This window comes from Camellia sinensis, chromosome 3 (assembly GCF_055761805.1).
Source record: "Camellia sinensis isolate YWXY chromosome 3, ASM5576180v1, whole genome shotgun sequence".
Taxonomy (NCBI): Eukaryota; Viridiplantae; Streptophyta; class Magnoliopsida; order Ericales; family Theaceae; genus Camellia; species Camellia sinensis.
The window spans coordinates 91,193,057-91,215,008 of NC_138963.1; positions in this window are offsets into that span (position 1 = coordinate 91,193,057).

A 21,952-nucleotide genomic window follows, 5' to 3' on the forward strand; every position below is an offset into this window, starting at 1 on the left:
GTGGTGAAAATGGAGAAAGAATCTCCGAAATCAAATTTTAATCGGTCAAAAGTGAAGAAAACTGAAAGATTTTGCGAAATAACTTTATGTGGGGCATTGAAAAATGCGTATAGAGTGCAGATCTGAGAGAGAAAATGGTCTAGGAAGGAAGGAGCACTGATTTTGGACTTGGAGTTATGAGGAAAAGTGCTTTGGCCAAGTATACTTAAAGAAACAAGTGTAAAAGTACCAAACTGCCCCTGTTTTTGGCTAGGTGGTCGGCTGACCACCTTTTTTGGTAGGCCGACCACCCCCTCTCACCAAACCTAGTCGGTGACCCTCTAAGGTGGTCGGTGGCCCTTCCAAGGTGGTCCCCACTGCCTCTTTGAGCTCCCTGCAAATTTTGGTGATGATTGGAGTCCCTGGCACTCGAGAAAGAACAAGAAAAGTGCACTTTTCAGCACGAAATCCCTCCGCGGGAACTTCAACTCCAGCTTTTGATGCGTGTTTCATCGTTACTCGCCGAGAGCGAGGTGTATCCTTTTTGAATACATTGTGACCCTTCCGGGAGGTAAACCGGAGGTCGTGATTGAGTTGCTCTCGTCAAGGCTTGCATTTCTTTGCTCGTTGTTTTGTTTGAAACATGCATTCGAAGTGTACTTATCCTGCATTGTTATGCACGTCACTTGCATTTGTATGCACATCGCTTGCATTGTTGTGCATGTTTCACTGGTATTGTCATACCTCCATGCTTAACTTGCATTGTCACGCGCGTTTCTCCTCGCATTGCGATGCACTTTCCTATCGGCACCATGTTTGTTTGCGTTCGATATAGTGTTAAACATATGTTGCTAACTATATTGTGCTTGTTAAGTTTCTCTCTTTTGCAGGCACGATATTGTATGTATGGTTCATTTGAAGCTGGTGCAACCAAATGAGCCACACAGGTATTGTACCTTCTCCGTGTGAGATGTGGCAAGAATTGTATAATTCTCCACATTCTAACTCAATGAAATGTAGTTGCTGCTTTGCATTCTTGCTTAAAACTGTTGCATCTATTGTGAATATTTGCTTCATTACAGCTTGTTGCTTTGCATCATCGTGAGTTACGTTTGACTTGGTGCATATCATTTTGTATTTTTGCCGCTACCTACGGGCACATCCCTTCGTTTATCTTACCAGTTTGTCTAAGTCTTCGGTCTTGTCAAAAATGGGTCGTCTCTGGGCTTTGACATTCACTCCCGTCACTTATGACTTCCGAGTTCTGTCAAAGAGGGACAACTGTAGACACCCCATTTTTGACCGACCTTAAGACTCAAACGTCACTGATTGAGCGCTCAGTGATGACGCATGTTGTGCTCATTCTGAGGTTTTGGAGTCTTGGCTGAGAGCCTTGCCTACGGACTTCGGGGCTCTTTTGTGCTTCGCTTCGGTTTGCGAACCGGGTCCTGTTTTCTCTATTTTCTCTTCCCAAAGGGAGGGAGAGGTCTTATAGACCATCTCTCAGTGGCCGTAGGCTACGTTTCGTGGTCGTAGACCACTTTTCCCGTTTGGAGACCAGTTTTCGATTTTCGGAGCTGTCGGCCGCGCGTCTCAGTTCGGGACCGCTTAACTTTTTTTGTTTGCTCCGATTTTTGGCACACACCTTGTTTCCTCTCTCTAGAGGGACACTGTGGCCCGGGAGAACACCTTCGTGGTCGCACGCCACTTTCGACGCTTAGCAGTCAATTTTTGGGGCCCCCGGCTGCGCGTTTTGGCCCCCGAACCCTCGTTTTGCATCGATTAAGGTTCATTTTTGGCATGGACCCTAGTTTCATTATTAGGAAGGTGGTACAAGGGTGGGAGACCACCTTTTCTTCTTGGGGACCTGCTTTCTCCTTGGAGACTACTTTTTTCTCTCCTCCAGCCAGTTTTCTTGTCGGGAAACTGGTCTCCCTCACTTTTGGGCCATAATTTCTTGTTTCCTATACCACCATTGTGTTGCATTCATCTGGGAGGCCACCTATTTGGTATGGCCAACCACCTTTGGTGCTTGACCCTTTTGACGCCTTGGTCTCCCTCACTTTTGAGCCATAATTTTTGGTCCCCCATACCACCACTGTGTTGCATTCACCTGGGAGGCTACCTTTTTGGCATGTGTAGACACCCCATTTTTGACCGTCCTCAAGACTTGGACGTCACCATTTGAACACTCGGTGATCATCCATGTTTGTGTTCGTTTGGAGTTCCCGGAGGCCTCGGCTCGCGTGCCTTGCCTCAGGATCTCCAAGCTCGACCGTTTAGTGTCTGGTTTTGCACCAAACACTTGTGTTTTGCCTTGGAAGGGTAGGGTAGGGCTTGTGGACCATCCCCACCCATCACCGGCAGTGGCTAGAGGCCACCGGCTGGTTTTTGCTGCCACCGGCAATGTATATTGTCGGCCGGCACTCTTTTTGGCCAAGATGGCATTTTTGGCCAAGATGGCATTTTTGGCCGGCCGATTACTGTGCATCTGCTTTTGCAGATATTTTAAGACAGCTGTCTTGCTTTTGCTCCCCTCCATACACGTGTATGGAGGGATCTCCCTCTTATGAAGCTTGTCTTGTAAGCTTTACAAGACAAGAAGTGCCATATAGAGAGAGAGAGGGTCTCTTGGCTAAGGGGTTAGAGATTTTAAGATATTTTGAGAGCTTAGACAGCCATTGTTAGGGTTTGAGATCTAGGGTTAGGGTTTGTTACACCTTATCTCTCTCTTTTTCCCTCTTGTGTGTGTTTTAGTGTGTTTAGTCCATACTATTGCACACAAACACATAGTGTTTCACCTTCCCTTGGAACTGAGGTTCTAAGGGACTGATTTTGAAGTTTTGGTGTTGGATTCAAGCTAAAGGAGGCCATTGGAGCACCATTTGCAAAGGGGTCTTCAAGGGTGAGAACCTAGTCTCCTTTTCCCCTAATTTTGCATTGATTTTCTACCTATCTTAGAGCTATTTTTGTGCTTATTGTATAACATAAAAAAGTTCTGTTTTTAGGCCCTCTTTATTGTTTATTTAGAGTGTTTTGTTGTTTGAGGGTGGTTGACCCCCCTTAAGCCTTGAAAGGCCTCATTTTGGGCCATTTTGTGCTAGCTCCGGGATTTTGGTGTTGGGGTCTCTTCACCACTGAAATCTTGAGGGATTTCAGTGGTGAAGATGATGCCTTGAAGTCCCAAGAAGGAGAGGGTCACCCCCTCTCCTTGTTGTCCTTGAAAAGGGCATGTTTTGGCCTCTTGAGAGAGCATTATGCTTGAGTGTGTGTTGAGCATGTTTAGGTTGTTTTTCATGCTTATATATCCATAATATAACATGATTTTAAGTTGGTGTTGGTACTCCATGCATGCTTAGCATAGTTGCCTTGTAATGCCTTGTTATGCCTTAACATGTCTTAGGTTGTTAGCCTTTGTTGGAGCATGTTTTAGGCTTAGTCTTGTGAAGATTTTGTGCATGTTTTGCCATGTTCTAGGTCTGTCCTAGGTTGTTTGGGTTGATTTCGGCATGCTTGATATAGCTCCTTTGTATTTGAGCTTGTTAGCCTTGAGTATGTGCATGTGTAGCATGACATCTTTGCATCGATTTGGTGATTTGGGGTCCCCCCACATGTTATTTCAGTCCCATTTCCATGCTTGTTTGATTGCCTTGCATGCCTCTTTAATGCTTTGGAAGCTTGTGTAGCAATGCTCCATGTTTTGGTGTTTATGCATGCCTTTGTTTTTGAGTCATTTAGATGCCATCTAAGTGGCCCTTAGGCCTTGTATTAATGTCCCAAAACTCTGTTTTTAGTCATTTAGTCCATGCCATGTTTGGTCTTGCTAAGTGTAGTTCAATGCCCCATTGGTTTGCTTTGAACACTTAGACTATTTGTTGCATGTTTGGCTTGATTTTGTTGCTTGATTTGGCACCGTCCTAACATGCATTTTCAATGCTTATGTTGCATGCTAATTAGTCCATGATTCCCCCTTTCAAGTGTGCTTGAGAGTTGTGCAATTTGTGCTTAAGTGTTGGCCTTTCAACATATGTATGTGTGCATGTATATTTGGCCCCTCATTTTATCATTATGGCTACTGTTTTAGGCCTATTTAGAGCTGCCTAATTCATGTTTAAGACCATCTTTGCATCCATTTGCATTGCCATATGTATGCTTGTATGCTTGCATAAGTTAGTTGCCATGCCATGTTGCATCCTTAGCTTGTATGCTTAGGTTGCATTGCATCTTACATGCATTTGTAGACACCCCATTTTTGACCGTCCTCAAGACTTGGACGTCACTGTTTGAACACACGGTGATCTTCCATGTTTGTGTTCGTTTGGAGTTCCCGGAGGCCTCAGCTCGCGCGCCTTGCCTCAGGATCTCCGAACTTGACCGTTTAGTGTCTGGTTTTGCACCAAACACTTGCATTTTGCCTTTGAGAGGCAGGGTGAGGCTTGTAGACCATCCCCACCCACCACCGGCAGTGGCTAGATGCCACCGGCTGGTTTTTGCTGCCACCGACAATATAGTTTGCCGGCCGGCACTCTTTGTTGCCGGTCAGCACTATTTTGTGCCGGTCGGCACTTTGTTTGGCCAAGATGGCATTTTTTGCCGGCCGATTGCTGTTCATCTGCTTTTGCAGATATTTTTAGACAGCTGTATAGCTTTTGCTCCCCTCCATACACGTGTATGGAGGGATCTCCCTCTTGCAAAGCTTGTCTTGTAAGCTTTACAAGAGGCATATAGAGAGAATCTCTCTCTAAGGCAAAAAAGAGGCTTTAGACATTTTTGAGGAGAGAAGACAGAGGAGAGCTCTGGTTTTCTAGGGTTAGGGTTAGACATACACAACCTATCTCTCTTTCCCTCTCATTTTGCACACTAGGTGTTTTGTGTCTCACTATTGCACACAAACACCTAGTGTTTCACCTTCCTCTTGGAGCTGAGGTTCTGAAGAGTGTGTTTTGAAGTTTTTGTCTTGGATTCAAGCCAAAGGAGGCCATTGGAGCACCAGTGTTGAAGAGGACTACAAGGGTAAGAAACTAGCCCCTTTTTTCCCCATTTTTGCATCAATTTTCCACTAGTCTTAGAGCTGTTTTTGTGATTATTGTATAACATAAAAAAGTTCTATCTTTAAGCCCTCTTTATTGTTTATTAAGAGTGTTTTGTTGTTTGAGGGGTGTTGACCACCCTTAGGCCTCAAAAGGCCTCATTTTGAGCCATTTTGTGCTAGCTCCGGGATTTTGGTGTTGAGGTCTCTTCACCACTGAAATCTTGAGGGATTTCAGTGGTGAAGATGATGCTTTGAAGTCCCAAGAAGGAGAGGGCCACCCCCTCTCCTTGTTGTCCTTGAAAAGGGCATATTTTGGCCTCTTAAGGAAGCCTATGCTTGAGTGTGTGTTGAGCATATTTGGTTTGTTTTTCATGCTTATATATCCATGATATAACATGATTTCAAGTTGGTTTTGGAACTCCATGCATGTTTAGCATAGTTGCCATGTAATGCCCTATTTGTGCCTTAACATGTTCTAGGTTGTTAGCCTTTGTTGGAGCATGTTTTAGGCTTGTATTTGTGAAGTTTATGTGCTTATTTTGACATGTTTTAGCTCTGTCCATAATCGTTTGGGTTGATCTTTGCATGCATTATATAGCTCCTTTGTATTTGGGCTTGTTGGCCTTGAGTATGTGCATGTGTAGCATGCCATCTTTGCATTGTTTTGGTGATTTGGAATCATCCTACATGCTATTTCAGTCCCATTTCCATGCTTGTTTGATTACCTTGCATGCCTCTTTAATGCTTTGAAAGCATGTGTTGCAATGCTCCATGTTTTGGTCATGGTGTATGCCTTTGTACTTGGGCCACTTAGATGCCATCTAAGGAGTCCTTTGGCCTTGTTTTAACATGCTAAAAATCTGTTTTTAGTTGTTTAATGCACGCCATGTTTGGTCATGATAAGTGTAGTTCAATGCCTTATTGATTTGCCTTGAACACTTGGACTATTTGTTGCATGCTTGACTTGATTTATAACTTGATTTGGCATCATTTTATAACATGATTTTAGGGCTCATGTTGCATGCTAATTTGTCTATGTTTCCTTCTTTCAAGTGTGCTTGAATGTTGTTTGATTTATGCTTAAGTGTTGGTCCTTATGTGCATGTGTGTGTGCATGCCATTTAGCCCTCACCTTTTAGCACAATGGCTACTGTTTTAGGCCTATTTTAGAGCTGCCTAATTCATGTATAAGTCCATCTTGCCATCCATTTGCATTGCCCTATGTATGCTTGCATGATTGCATAAGTGCCTTGCCATGTCATGTCGCATTCCTAGCTTGTATGCCTAGGTTGCATTGCATCTTGCATGCATGCCTTGTCCCTTGACTTGGGTGATAGGGATTGGGAGTTTTGTTTGATTGGTTTGCATTGCATTTGAAACCAAAGTTGCATACTTGGTTCTTTGGGCCATCATGCATGAAAATGCGTGATTGGTGGTCCAAGAACCGAGGCACATGTCCCTTTGAGTCATTACAATGATAAGAGACATGGTTGGTGCATACATGCCTTGAAACATGCTGCCATGCCTTGTTTTGCCCTCTGTTGCTGTGAGTTGCAGGTTCTGCAGGAATAATCTGCCGACCGGCAGTGTAATGTGCCGACCGGCACTATTTTCTCTGCCGACAGCTTCAACTTTGTGCCGATGGCCATACAACACTGCCGGTGGAAATTTCATCTAGCCGGTGATGATCCCCTCTGTCCAAGGATGTAGTCCTGAGGTTTTGACAACCTCCAGAGGAGGAAAGGGAGGAAAACAGAGGCAGCTTGCGCATGGCGGCACGCTTCTCGAGACGTTTTACTGTTTTCCTAAATTAGTTAATTTGTTAATTAATTAATTTGTAATATTTAATTAGCTTGCGTAGTTAATTAATTTGTAATATTTATTCGGTCCCTCCGAGCGAGGGCAAATCTGTAATAAGTGTGTGTGGGTGGTGTGTATGTCTTCCAACCTCACTTCTTTCTTCCCTTTTACTTACCCGCTTTAATGGTTAGTATTAGGGCACGTTTAATTTAGCATACCTTATGCTATGCATGTGTGCATCCATGCATTTGTATTACATGCATTAGGCTCGGTACATCACGCTAACTGCATCAGTACTTCAATTCCGAACTGAATATGTGTTAATTGTGCATTTTTACATGACATGTCTAGGATTAGCCGAGCCTATCTTAGCGACATTTTGTATGCGATGCATTAGGCACTTCACATGGACTTGGATCATGCATGTTTGCTAACAAGTTCTTTGTTTTGGCACGGAGTACTATGTAAGTATTTCCGCTTTAGCATATCGCATGAGTGTGAATGTTACCATGACAGCATGCTTAACATGTGGCTAGATGCTTATGTGTTAAACTGTTTTGAATGCCTGTGGTTGAAGGCCGGATTGTTTGAGTTGGAAAAACTCGTTGAAATCCGTATTTTAGCCTACTTGCGAGTAGCAAATTCCAAAGCATTTTCAAACCAAACGGATATGCAATGTTTATTTCCAAATTAGGCAATCTAGTCTATACTTGTTTGCTGTGCGCATAACATAGTAATTCTAGGCTAATAAATGGAATAAGAACACGTAAAGTTTTCAAAAACGGATATCACGGTTAGTAGAGGCCGGTCTTCGGACCGGGCGAAAGAGGGTGCTCATAGCTGACCTTCCCCGATCGTACCCAAGCTCCCGAGCCGAGACAACTCCGGTGATGACGGACACGTGGCCTTCGGCACCGAGTCAGGGTTTCCTAAATTCTCCCATTTAAAATATTTAGGTGGCGACTCTGTATCTGGCAAAGCAGTCCATGTTTGGCACTACTTTTTCAAAAATCTGTTTCTCAAAACGATTTGCCAGATTTGGACTCTTTGGTTCAGATTAAGAACCGTGACACAAATCGAGTCCGAACTGTAGCACGAGGCCCCCTCCACGGGCGCGTCTACAGCATTCCTTGTCCCTTGATTTGGTGATAGGGATTAGGACTTTGGTTTGATTTGGCTTGCATTGCATTTGAAATCAAAGTTGCATACTTTACTCTTTGGGCCATCATGCATGGAAATACGTGATTGGTGGTCCGAGAATCGAGGCACATGCCCCTTTGAGTCATTATCATGATAAGGGACATGGTTGGTGCATATATGCCTTGAATTGTGCTGCCATGCTTTGCCTTATCCTCTGTTGCTGTCATTTGCAGATTCTGCAGGAACACTCTGCCGACCGGCAACAATTCCTCTGCCGACAGCTTCATTTTGTGCCGATGGCCACACACCACTGCCGGTGGTAATTCCACTCAGCCGGTGGCACTCCCTAGTGTCCAGGGATGCAGTCCTGAGGTTTTGACAGCCTCCAGAGGAGTGAAGGAAGGAAAACAGAGGCAGCCTATGCATGGCGGCGCATTTCCCGAGGCGGTTTATCTGTTTTCTTAGCTTAATTTAATTTGTTAATTAAATTAATTAATTTGTAATTATTAATTAGCTTGCGTAGTTAATTAATTTGTAATATTTATTTGGTCCCTCCGAGCGAGGGCAAATCTGTAATAAGTGTGCGTGAGTGTGTGTATGTCTTCCAACCTCACGTCTTTCTTCCCTTTTATTTACCTGCTTACGATGGTAGATTAGGGCACGTTTAAATTAGCATACCTTATGCTATGCATGCATGCATTCATGCATTTGTGCTACGTGTATTAGGCTCGATACATCACGCTAACTGCATTTGTACTTCAAATTCTAAACTGAATATGTGATAGTTGTGCATTCTCACATGCCATGTTTAGGATAGCCGAGCCTATTCTAGCAACACTTTATATGCGATGCATTAGGCACTTAACATGGACTTGGATCATGCATGTTTGCTAACGAGTTCTTTGTTTTGGCACGGAGTACGATGTAAGTATTTCCGCTTTAGCATATTGCATGAGTGTGAATGTTGCCATGTCAGCATGCTTAACATGTGGCTAGATGCTTATGTGTTATAAACTGCTTGGATGCCTGTGGGTGAAGGTTGGATTGTTTGAGTTGGAAGAACTCATTGAAATCCGTGTTTTAGCCTACTTGCGAGTAGCAAATTCCAAAGCATTTTCAAACAAACGGATATGCAATGTTCCTTTCCAAATTAGGCAATCTAGTCTATACTTGTTTGCTGCGCGTATAACATAGTAAACGCTAGGCTAATAATTGGTTTAAGAACACATAACGTTTTCAAAATTGGATATCACGGTTAGTAGAGGCCGGTCTTTGGACCGGGCGAAAGGGGGTGCTCATAGCTGACCTTCCCTGATCGTACCCAAGCTCCCGAGCCGAGACAACTCCGGTGATGACGGACATGTGGCCTTCGGCACCGAGTCAGGGTTTCCTAAATTTCCCCATTTTAAAATATTTAGGTGGCGACTCTGTATCTGGCAAAGCAGTCCATGTTTGGCACTACTTTTTCAAAAATCTGTTTCTCAAAACGATTTGCCGGATTTGGACTCTTTGGTTCAGATTAAGAACCGCGACAACAAAAATCGCGAGTCCGAACTGTAGCAGCGGGGTCCCCCCTCCGCGGGCTTGTTACAGCATGGCCGACCACCTTTTCTTGTTGACCCTTTTGACTCCTGGTCGGCCGACCACTTGAACTGGTCGGCCAGCCATCTCCTTTTTGGCCTTCCTGAGTTGCATACAACTGTGCCAGCTGGGAGGTATTTGCCCCATCCTCCGACATTTAACCCTTTTGTTTTTCTTCTTAAAGAAGCTTTGGCCCTTTTTGCTTAGCTTCTTAGAGAAGCTTGGCCTTTTGTCAAGCTTCTTAAGGAAGCTTGACCCCTTTGGTCTAGCTTCCTCAAGAAGCCTGACCCTTTTGGTTTAGCTTCTTTTAGAAGCTTGGTCCCTTTGCTTGAGGCTTCTCCAAGAAGCCTTGGACCTCTTCTTCTATAAAAGAAGCTCTCCTCTCCATTTGCAAAGGTTCAACACTTTGGCTAAGTCATACATACACTCTCCTCCATAACCCTCTACTCCAAGCTTCAAACTCCATAGTTCTTGACCCCTTTGCCTACCACCTCACAAACACACCTCCCCATCATCCATCTAAACATCTTGGAGCTTGTTTTCAGAGGCTAAGGAGTCACATTGTTGGTCCAGAGCTGCTGGAGTTGCTGTGCTACAAGGATAACACATTTCTTCCCTTTCAAGCACTCTTTTTGCTTCATATCTTAGCCCTATTTGCAAGCATCTTTGGATTTTGTCATAAACTGAAAAAAGTTTTGTTTTGAACTTATAAACATGTTTTTTTAAGGTCATTTTTCTGTTGGGGGTCATCTACTCCCTTGCATGCTTCATTTCCTCATGGTTTAAGCTATGCATTAGAGCATTTGTGTTGGCCTTGGTTTGGCCTTTTAGCCACTGAAATCCAGCGGATTTTCAGTGGCTTACATGTGTCTTTGAGCTTCAAAATCAAAGAGGGGTGACCCTCTCACCCCTTGTTCTCTTTACTAGCTTTGTTGGCCTTCCAAAGCGGCTCCTACTTGCATGTTTCAAAGCCATATTTCAGGCCCTATTTGGTGAGTTTTAAGGTCTGCATAGGCTCTGTCCAAAGCCCATTTTTCCATATAAAGTGTCTATTACGCATGTGTAGAACAATCCTATTCAAGGCCTTTCAATGGGGCTTTCACTTGCATGCTTCCTAGACTAATTTCAGGACCTTTTTGGTGGGTTTTAGAACCCTCATAATCTCTTTCCAGAGGTGGTTTTTCCATTTTGTGTGTCCATCATACATGTGTAGAATAACCCCTTGCATGGCCTTCCAAAGGAGCCTATCATTTTTGCATGCATTGACAGAGTTTCAGTGGGTTTTTGGGCATATTTTGGCATGGAATACTTATGTTTTTGGCTGGTTTGGTGAGCTCTCATATGCTTCATATAGTTGTAGTACAACTCATGGTTCACTAGCTTTCTTTGCATGCTTTGTTGGCCCCTAATTTTAGCACTTTTTGGCCATGCCTTAAATTGATTTTATGCATATTTTGGACTGCCCTAACTCTGTTTTTGGGTCTCATTGTCGAATGATGCATGTTTTGCATGCTTGTAGTTCAAGACACTTGCCTAGCTTTGAGATTTGAGGTCTATTGCATGCATATACTGAGGTGTTTTCATGCTTTGGGGTCATTTTGCATCATATTTCCGAGCCTATGTGAATGCCATAGCCTCATGTTTTCTTCTCTTTAAGTGTGCTTGAGAGTTGTGCATGAATGCCTTGTTTTCGGACCATTGAATGAGCTCCATTTCTTTGCATTCCGAGCCATCATTTTAGGCCATTTCCCCACTATTTCAGACCTGCCTAGGGTCTATTTTGGGTTGGTTTTGCCATTGGTGCATTGCTTTGTGTACCTCCAGTGTAACCCGCTTCACTAGTTTCGGTACCCGAGCCATCTAGCATGCATTGTGTGACATATTTGCATGATTCGGGACCATTGTACATTATGTTTCAGAGCTAGAAAATGTGTGTTTGCATGCGATACTTCATCCTTTGCCATGCTTAGTTAGAGTTGCATGTTGTGCCTTAGGGTCGATCATTTGCATCCCTGCATGTTTGCATGTATTTCGGTTGTCTCATTTCCATCATATGGCCACTGATTTGGGCGCGGCTTAGGCCTCTCCATTTTGGTATAAGTCCATTGCGCATTGTGTATGCCATGTTGCAATGTGTTGTGCATGTTATGTTGTTTTAGGCATTGTGTATGCCATCTCATTTCCTTGCATTGCGTATGCTAGGTTGTTAGTCGTATTGTGTATGCCATATGGTTCATAGCATTGTGTATGCTAGTAGGATGTTTGCATCTCATCCTTGCATGTTTGCATGATTAGGTCACATTACATTAGGATTGCATGCTAGTTGTATTTGTGCATGTCATGCCATCCTTATTTGTTACATTGTGTTTGGAGTGGGGTTTAGTCCAAACACGGGAAACGAGGGACGTTTCGTACTCCAAGTGACGAAACGTGCCTCGATTCTCGGTCGCCGACACTCTTGACTGTCCATGATAGAGTTATTGGCTTTACTTGCTTATATGTGCATTCATTTCATATTGAGTCGTACAATTCGACTCCTCGGCCATCATGCATCGAGATGCATGATTGGTGGCACAAGGATCGAGGATTACATTCCCTTGAGCTTGTGCAAGGACAGGGAGAGTGATCTTGTGCACATATGTTGAAAATACATTACCTTCTCTCTCTCCTGCCTTTGTTGCAGAAAAACCAGAATCCAGGGGCAGAAAGTGGTCGGCTGACCAGGTTTTTTGGCAGGCCGACCACCTTTTTTGGTTCCCACCACAAAGGGTGGTCGGCAGGTGTCTCCCAAGCCAATATCTGGTCGGCAGCCTTCCCAGGGTGGAGTTTCAGCCTCTGGGAGCCTTGTACAAATTTCTAAAATCAATTGCAAACAAAGGCGAGATGAGGCATCGCGATGGAATTTCCCGACGAGGCGACTCGAGCATGCATGCATCCATCGTCACCCAAAATAGAGCCGAGGCAGTCACATTCATGTAGTTTACATGCTTACTTAACCAGTTTATTAATTAGTTAATGTTGCGTAATAATTAGCTATAGCTGTTATTTGTTCGGACTGTATTATTTTTTCGGACCCCTCGAGGGGGGCAATGTTGTAATAAGTGTGCGTGTGTGTGATGTATGTCTTCCAACCCCACGTCTTTCTCCCTTTTATTTATCAGCTTATGATGGTTAGATTAGGGCATGTTTCAATTAGCATACTTATGCTCGCATGTTTGCATTCATTCATCTGTCTTGCATGCACCAGGCTCGGCGCATCATACTAACTGCATTGTATTTCAATTTCGAGTTGAATACGTGCTAGTTATAGCATTTCACATGCCATTGTAGAATAGCCGAGCCTATTTCAGTTGCATTTTGCATGTGTTGCATTCGGCATTCCAGCATAGTTAGGATTCATGCATGATTTCTAATCAGCTTCTGTTTTGGCTTGGAGTACTCGGTAAGTTTTATGCTTTAGCATCCTTGCATGCATGCGAGTGACTGCCATGATAGCATGCTTACCATGAGGCTATTTGCTTATGTGATATACCTACCTAAATGCCTGTGCGTGAAGGTTGGATTATCTGAATTGGAATAATGTATTAACTGTGAGTTTTAAGCCCACCAGATAATGGTAGAACCATGTTTTCTAAGCCCACCCGAGGGTGGCAAAATCTTCATTTTAAGCCTACTTGCGAGTAGCAAACCGCTTTAAAAAATAAACATGAAATGTTTTGTTCCAATTCAGGCAATCCGGTCTATACTTGTATGCTGTGCGCATCACGTAGTAAATCTAGGCTAGCAACCGGAATAAGAGCACATAATGTGTTTTCGGAACTCGATATCATCGTTAGTACAGGTCGATCTTTGATTGGGCGAGCGGGGGTGCTCACGAAGTGACCTTCCCCAATCGTACCCAAGTTCTCGAGCCGAGGCAACTTTGGTGATGACGGACATGTGGCCTTAGGAAAACGAGTCAGGGTTTCCTAAATTCCCCAAAATAAAATATTTAGGTGGCGACTCTGTATCTGGCAAAGCAGTCCATGTTTGACACTTCTTTCTAAAAATTAGTTTTTCAAAATGATTTGCCGGATTTGGACTCTTTGATGATTCATCGGTCTTGCATTGCACTCCGCGAGATTAGATACAGGACCGTGACATTGAGTTCCGAATTGTAGTAAGCCCAAATAAACAAAACGGGGGGATTTCCCTCCCGGGACGTTTGGGGACGTCTACACTTGGGCATGGCCGAAGCAAAGCTGGGGCAAGATTTCTTCGTTGCGCTCAGATTCCATCAAAGCTTGGAAATCTTCGAAGGAAGGACACATCTCTTGCCCGCCAAAACTAAAGAGATGTGTTACCGGATTCCAAAACTTGGCCGCGGCGTGGAGAAATGGAAAGTGCAGTGGAGTACAACTTAACGTGAATAGTGCATTTATGCCGAAGCCTCGGAAGTTCAACTTTTTTGAGCCATCTAAGGTAGCAATCCAAGTTGTGAGATTTTGGATGAGAAATGCCTCCATTTTGATGTAAAACTGAGATGGAATGAGAGAACCACGAAGTTGGAACTTTTATAGAGGATAAGGCACTGTTTGGGGGACAAGTGTCAAAAATCTGGAGGTCACCATGCCAACTAGTTGGCCAACCACTTTTTCTGGTCGGCCGACCAGTTTTTTTGGTCGGCCGACCACACAACTGGTCTCCAAGGCAAGAAATTGGTCGGTTAGCCACTTTTGGTGGTCGGCCATAGAGGAAAGCAGGTTTTTGGTCTTTTCCAGGTCTTCAAAAGAGAGCTCCTAGTCTTTTCATGAGTTGGGAGTGTTGAAGGTCCGAGTTTACCTCTGTTTTGGATGCATTCCGTTGCCCGGTTTGTCCGAAATGCATTTGCTTATCGAGTTGTTGTTCTTTATTTATCGAGTTGTCGAGTTTTGGGCATCGAGTTGTTACTTTTTGTTTAATCAACATTACTGGGATTTGTTTATCGAGTTGTAAACTTGCTAAGGTTTTGTTGTTTCTTAGTAAGTTAAGTTGTTTAGTTTGTTGTGTCGGTTCACTACCTGACTTGGCAATGTACAATGCTTGATTTTCATTCAATCTCATTTTTGTGCAAAATGATACAATGCAATGCTAAGAAAACAGAGTACAACACTTTTTGAACAAAAAACTTTTTCATTCCATTCATGATCCTTTTGTTACAACATTTTACAACAAGGGTACAAAGTTTTAAAGAAAATAAAACTGCCTAAAGCTGATGTGCTATAACTACTAGTAAAACAAAGAAAAGAAAATAAAGCAGGAACATCTGCATCAGTGCTATCAAGCGCAAGACTGCGAGGCCATCTTCGTCCTCTTCGGCTGGGCAACCCCTGCGCCATCACCATTCGAATCGGAGCCGCCGCCCTCGGAATCCTCCTCGGCATCACCTCCACTCTCAGAACCAGAGCCAAAATCCTCCTCTCTACCTGCGGATGTCTCCAACTGAGGCTGCGCAGACTCCTCCTCCTCGCTGGACTCCTCATCATCTCTGATAGGCGCTCTACGTCTGCCTCGACTGCGAGTCGAGCCCCCTCTCCCAGCTCCTCGAGAAGGCTTGGATGGCCCAGCCTGTAGTGGTGGCATCTGAAAACAAAAAAGAGGGCAATTAGAATACATCAGCCAAAGTATGTATATCAGATGCAGATGTGGGAATGTTGCGTAGAGTGTGTGCTTGAAAATGTAGTATGTGAATGTGGTGTGTCAGATGTGCTCTACACATACAGTCAACTGACGTAATGGAATGTTCAATTTCGATATGTCATCAGAAGTATGATAAATGCAAGGAAATCAAAAAGTACTAAGACGCCGGCGATGAACAGTTGCGTCTCTCTCCGCAAGACCATGCTCTCGAGTTAAGCCACCACTCCGAGTAACCCCTCGCAATACTCTATGGGAGGCTCCAGATACAAGTGTACGTTATCAATGAATGAATGAATGTCCAAATATCTGAGTGATAAATCAAAACTGTAAAGCATACCGGTGGTGAGTCAGGGTCTCTGACGTATCGATAATCAGGCAGTGGAGGCTCCAATAGAATCGGGTAGGATGCCCCATACCGTCAGCCTGTCAGCTCGGTCGGAAGATCCGGCCACCAAGCATACTGATAAGTCAGGGGGATCTCTCTAGCCCCACCCCTCGATGTGCCGGTCCCGCTGGTCGAAGGAATGTATCTAGCTCGGGTGCGACTCGAGAAAGGCATGTCAGCAGCCCTCCTCGTAGGAGTACGAATACTTGTCAATGGGGGCATCAAGTATGTATGGCGATAGGTCGCGTAATCTCCCTCCTCCAGCAATAGAACTACATCTGTACCGAACATAAGCTCCTCGACCTCCTGGGGAGTGAGTCCCTCAGTGGACCGCATATCATCTGGAGGTGTTGAGGGGATACCCTGATCCGGGTTGCCCATCGTCTGAAGCATGAAGTGATCCCCCAGAAACCAGGCCCTGCCCACTGGCCCCTCAAATAAAATCCGGTATCAAGAAAAAGCCCACGCCCCAGGGAATCGGAAACGGATATCTCCTCCCAAAGGTCTCTAGGGCTCCAAAGTGATTTGCGGATAATAAGTGCACAAACTGATTAGATGTCATAAATATGCAAGATGAACCAAAGCACTGCCGAAGAACTGAGAGTTCTAGATTACCTCGGTCGCCCGCACAGTATCAAAGAACTACCGAAGGAAGGGCAGAGTCTCCCGAGTCCTCGGCCGGTACCGACCCTCGAATCTGCGAGAGTAGGGGATCTCAAAAGGTGCCTCCACCTCGAGCTCTGGGGCCAGCGTCGGGAAGTATGCATAAACTCACAGCTATGAAAGACAATACAATGGCTGTCAATATACAGAATGTTGTGTGCAGTGTACAATATACAAAATATACTGAAAATACAGAATGTTGAGTGTAGAATACAAAGTACAGAATGTAATGTGTGCCGTGTGTGCAGTGTACAGATAATGAAAAGCGGGAATGTAAATCAAGAGGGCAGAATGTACCTCCCAGGCTCTCCAGTAGCCACCTACTATGTTCCCTCACCTGCGGGAGGTCGCGCTCATATAACAGTAAAAGGTAGCAAGGTCGGCGCCGCCCCAATCATACTGGCTGACCAGGGATAGGTCTACTAAAGCACTGAGCAGATAAAGTCCAACTGTGTTCCCCCTGTCGGAGAACAAAGTGGTCCTGAGGAGGAACATCAAAAACCCCCGAGCATACTGCTCTATCTCCTCGACGGTCTCGGGCATAGTCCCCCTGTACTGCATAGAAAACCAAGTGTATCTAACTCTGCCCGATGATCTGTCGATCGGCGGGCGGACTTCCAGAAGATGAATCCAAGCCGTCTCCCACTCGCCCATATCCGCGTCATAAGGGACCGGTCGACCGGCCATGTCAAGGCCAGTCAGCATGGCAAAGTCAAAAGGGGTCATCGTCATGTCCCTAGTAGCTGAAAAGTGGAACGAGTTGGTGGTGTCCCACCATCTCTCCACAAGTGCCCCCATTAGGGTCCTGCTCACCGGATAATGAGATAGCCCTGAACAGAAAGGTCCAAATTTGGCCTCATCCACGATATGGCGAACAGTATCTGGGAGCTCCACGTACCACTCCCTGGCAAGGATCGACCCATAGCCCTGCGTGGAATGAGAAGATACCTGCATTCAGAATGAGCAGATGTATTCAGTTTCAGAATGAAATATATGAGCTGCGTGCAAATGAAGTAGATAAAATGTGTGTTCAGAAATGAAGTAGATGAACTCTGTGTTCAGAAATGAAGTAAATATATGGACTGCGTGTTCAGTATGAGCCGTGTGCAAATCAAATCGGACACTGTGTTATGAACTGAGTGTTCAGTACGAGCTGCGTGCAAATGAAGTGAATGGGCTGTGTGTTCAGAAATGAAAAGCGAGCTGTGTGCCCGAAAAGAAAACAAGTTGTGTGCCCGAAAAAGAGCTGCGTGCAAATGAAATGTGTGAGCTGTTTGTTCAAACGGAAGAGTGAGTTGTGTGCCCGAAAATCTACTGTGTACCTGAAAATGAGCTGTGTGCTCGAGAGTGAGCTGTGTGCCCAAAAATCTGTTGTGTGCCTGAAAACGAGCTGTGTGCCCGAGAATGAGCTGCGTGCCTAAAACTGAGCTATGTGCCTGAAAACGAGCTGTGTGCCCGAGAGTGAGCTGTGTGCCTGAAAATCTGCTGTGTGCTTGAAAATGAGCTGCGTGCCCAAAGAATGGACAGTGTGCCCAAAAATGTGCTGTGTACCCGAGATAAACCGTGTGGCCAGGATGAACCGCGTGTTCAGAGTGAGCCGTATGCCAAATTAACAGAATATTGTGTTGTGAGTTGCATGCCAAGTCAGCATCGTATCCTAAGTGAACTGCGTGCCAAATCAATATTGTGCTATTTGTGAGCTGTGTGCCAGAATAAGCAGGAGTACTGTGCATATGAATGTGTTCAGAACGAGCAAATAAAATACATTGCAAAGGCATGAAACATGCAGGAAATGCAGAATACATTGCGGAAAATGTAAAAGGAAGTATGTACCTCTCGCACCTGGTGGGATAAATGAGACTCTGGCTCCCGCAGTAGTAGGTCCGCAGGTGCTCGCCGCTCGAAGTCAGTAAAATGATAAAAAGTGGTAGGAGGTAAGACATGCTCTGGGGGGTCGTACCTCTCGAAGTCAAAAGGCCAAATCCTCGGAGGCAGTGACATGATGTCTGGCTCACCCCCGGCATGTGGAGAACCTCCCCCGTAATGGAAATGATCCGCCATCCAGAGAAATCTGCAAAAATGAGCAAAAATGAGCAAAATGAGCCAAAATTACAAAAAGTCAACAAAAGTCAACTCCCGAGAAAATGTGCCAAACTTTGAGACAAACATACCTCAAGTGGTGAAAATTGAGAAAGAAGCTCTGAAATCAAATTTTAATCGGTTCAAAGTGAAGAGAACTGAAAGTTTTCGCAAAACAACTTCGCGTGGGGCATTGGAAAATGCATATAAAGCGCAGATCTGAGGGAAAAAATGGTCTAGGGAGCAAGAGGAGGTGATTTCGGCAGTGGGTGTGTGAGGAAAAGTGTTTTGGAGTTGTGTATTTAAAGAACCAAGCATAAAAGGACCAAACTGCCCCAAGTTTAGTAAACTGGTCGGCCGACCAGGTTTTCTGGCTGGCCGACTACCCTGGGAGCAAAAGCTGGTCAGTGGCCATTCTAGGTGGTCGGCCATCCCTCCTGGGTGGTCTCCTAGGTCCCTTTGTTCTCCCTGTGAATTTTGGTGATGATTGGAGTCCCCAGCTCTCGAGAAAGTACAAGAAAAGTGCACTCTTCGGCGCGAAATGCCTCCACGGGAACTTCAGATCAAGTCTTCGATGCGTGGCTCGCCGTTACTCGCCAAAAGCAAGGTGTATCCTTTTTTAGTACGTTACGACCCTCCGAGAGGTAAATCGAAGGTCGCGTTTGAGTTGCTCTCTTCGAGGCTTGCGTTTCTTTACTCAGCGTTTTGTCTCAAACATGCTTTTGAAGTTGCATTGTTATGCACACCACTTGTATTGTTGTGCACGTTCCACTGATATTATCATGCACCCATACTTTACTTATGTCGTCATGCCTGTTTCACTTGCATTGATATGCACTTTTCCATCGGTGTTATACGTATCCGCGTTCGATATAGCGTTGAACACATGTTGCTAACTATGTTGTACCTGTATGTACAGTTCATTCGAGGCTGGTGCGACCAGACGATATTGTATGTACGGTTCATTTGAAGCTAGTGCGACCAGACGAACCGGAAGATATTGTATTCTCCATGTGAAACGTAGCGAGAATTATATGATTCTCTTACATTCTTACTGCATGAAATATAGTTTGATTTGCATTCTTGCTTAAAATGTCGCGTTCATTGTGTATGATTGCTTCGCTACAGCTGTCTTTGCATGATCATAAGTTATGTTCAGCTTCTTGCATTGTCATTTGCATTTTGTCCCTGCCTGCAGGCGCATCTCTTTGATTATCTTACCTGTTTGTCTAAGTCTTCGGCCTTGTCAAAAATGGGTCGTCTCTGGGCTTTCACGTTCACTCCCGTCACCTATGACTTTCGAGTTCTGTCAAAGAGGGGCAACTATAGACACCCTATTTTTGACCGACCTTAAGACTCAGATGTCATCGATTGAGTGCTCGGTAATGTTGCATGTTGTGCTCGTTTCGAGCCTCAGAGTTTTGGCCGAGAGCCTTGCCTCCGGGTCTCCGAACTCATTGTACTTTGACTCGGTCTGTGGACTAAGTCTTGTTTTCTCTTCCCAGAGGGAGGGAGAGGTCTTGTAGACCATCTCTTAGTGGTCGTAGACTACTTTTCGCGGTCGTAGGCCACTGTTCCCATTTGGAGACTAGTTTCCAGTTTTCGGAGCCGTCGATCGTGCGCCTCGGTTCGGGACCGCTTAACATTCTCCGTTTGGCACAATTTTTGGAACACACCTTGTTTCCTTTGTCTAGAGGGGCACTGTGGTCCGGAAGACCACCTTTGTGGTCCGGAAGACCACCTTTGTGGTCATACGCCACCTTTTGGTGCCCAACAGCCAGTTTTCGGGGCACCCGGCGGCGCTCTTTGCCCCACGAACTCTCGTTTTGCATCTGTGTTGGTTCATTTTTGGCATGAAGCTTGTTTTCCTTGTTTGGGAGGTGGTACAAGGGTGGGAGACCACCTTTTCTCCATGGAGACCACTTTGTCCTTGCCAGCCGATTTTCTTATCGGGAAGCTGGTTTTCTTGGTCTTTGGGCCACATTTGCTGGTCTCCCACCACACCACTAGCTTGTTTTCAAAGTGGAGACTACCAAATGGAGCCACCGACCAGTTTTTATCTGGGAGACCACTTGCCCTGGTCGGCCGGCCAGGGAAAGTTGTCGGCCGACCACCTTATCTGGTCGGCCAGCTCCCTCTTGCTTTGTCTGTCTGAGTGCATGCCAGCTGTGCTAGCTGGAAGGCACAGACAAGATCCTCCATACACTTGTATGGAGGATCTTGAGCCTTGTTTTAGCTTCTTGAAGAAGCTTTGGCTTTGTTTGTCTATAAGAGAGGCCCTCCCCCTCCTTATACCAGGTTGAAAAATGGCTCCAAGGCAAAAAGCTTATATCTCTCTCTTTGTCTCTATATTTTAGGCTTAGAAAGTGCTTTGTCCTTGGCCTATTGCACACCACCTCATAACCATACACCTCCACCATTGTTACTAAGTTGCTGGAGGGTTTTGAGAGGTCTCAAAAGTTGGGTTTTGGTTCAGAAAAGTTGCTGGTTTTGCTGAGCTTCAAGGGTAATCAATTTTCCCTCTTTTAAGCATTATTTTGATCCTTCTCTTAGCCTCATTTGCATGCTTATTTGAGCTATGTTGTCAACTAAAAAAAGGTTCATATTTAAGTGATTTTCATGTTTCTTTAAGACTCTTTTGGTGTTGGGGGTCATCTACCCTCTTGCATGCTCTATTTAGCCTTGTTTCGAGCCATGCCATGAGACCTTTGTATTGAGCTTTGCTTGGCCCTTTAGCTACTGAAATCCAGCGGATTTTCAGTGGTTGGCATGTGGTTTTGAGGGCCTAAATCAGAGAGGGGTGACCCTCTCTCTTGTTGTCTTGTTTACTAGCATTTTTGGCCTACCAAAGGAACATATGTTTATACCATTTGGCGGCCTAGTTCAGGCACTTTTTGGTGACTTCTAGGACCTTCCTAGGCTCTAACCATGGTTGGTTTGGTCCCCTTTTGCTTGCTTCTTGCATGTGTAGAGTAATCCCTTTCATGGCTTATCAAAGGAGCATGTCATTCTTGCATATATTGGTCTTGTTTCAGTGGGTTTTTGGCCATCATTTGGCATTCCATGACTTTGTTTTTGCTTGGTTTGGTAGTCCTTCACATGCTTCATATGCTTGTAGTGTAACTCATGTTCACTAGCTCACAATGCATGTTGTTTTGGCCCTCTATTCTAGCATATTTTGGCCATACTTCGAACTGATTTTGTTCATATTTTGGGCTGCCTTAGCTCTGTCTTGAGGTCTCTTGGTCAAAAAATGCTAGCCATGCATACTTGTTGTGTAATAGCATTGACTAGCTTTGAGTGTGGAGGTCCCTTGCATGCTTAACTTGAGCTATTTACATGTTTTAGCATCGTTGGGCATGATATTTCAGAGCTTATAAGGGTGCTATACTTCCATATTTTCCATGCTTTAAGTGCTCTTTAGAATTGTGCATTTATGCCCTATTTGCGAGCCATTGCATGAGCTTCACTTTTGTGCCTTTCAAGACATCATCCCAACCCATTTTGCTACTGTTTTGGGCCTGCATAGGGTCTGTTTGGTGTTGGTTTCATCATTTGAGCATCACTTTGCATGCCTATAGTGTAATGCACTTCACTAGTTTCAATGTTTGAGCCATTCAACATGCGTTGTGTGA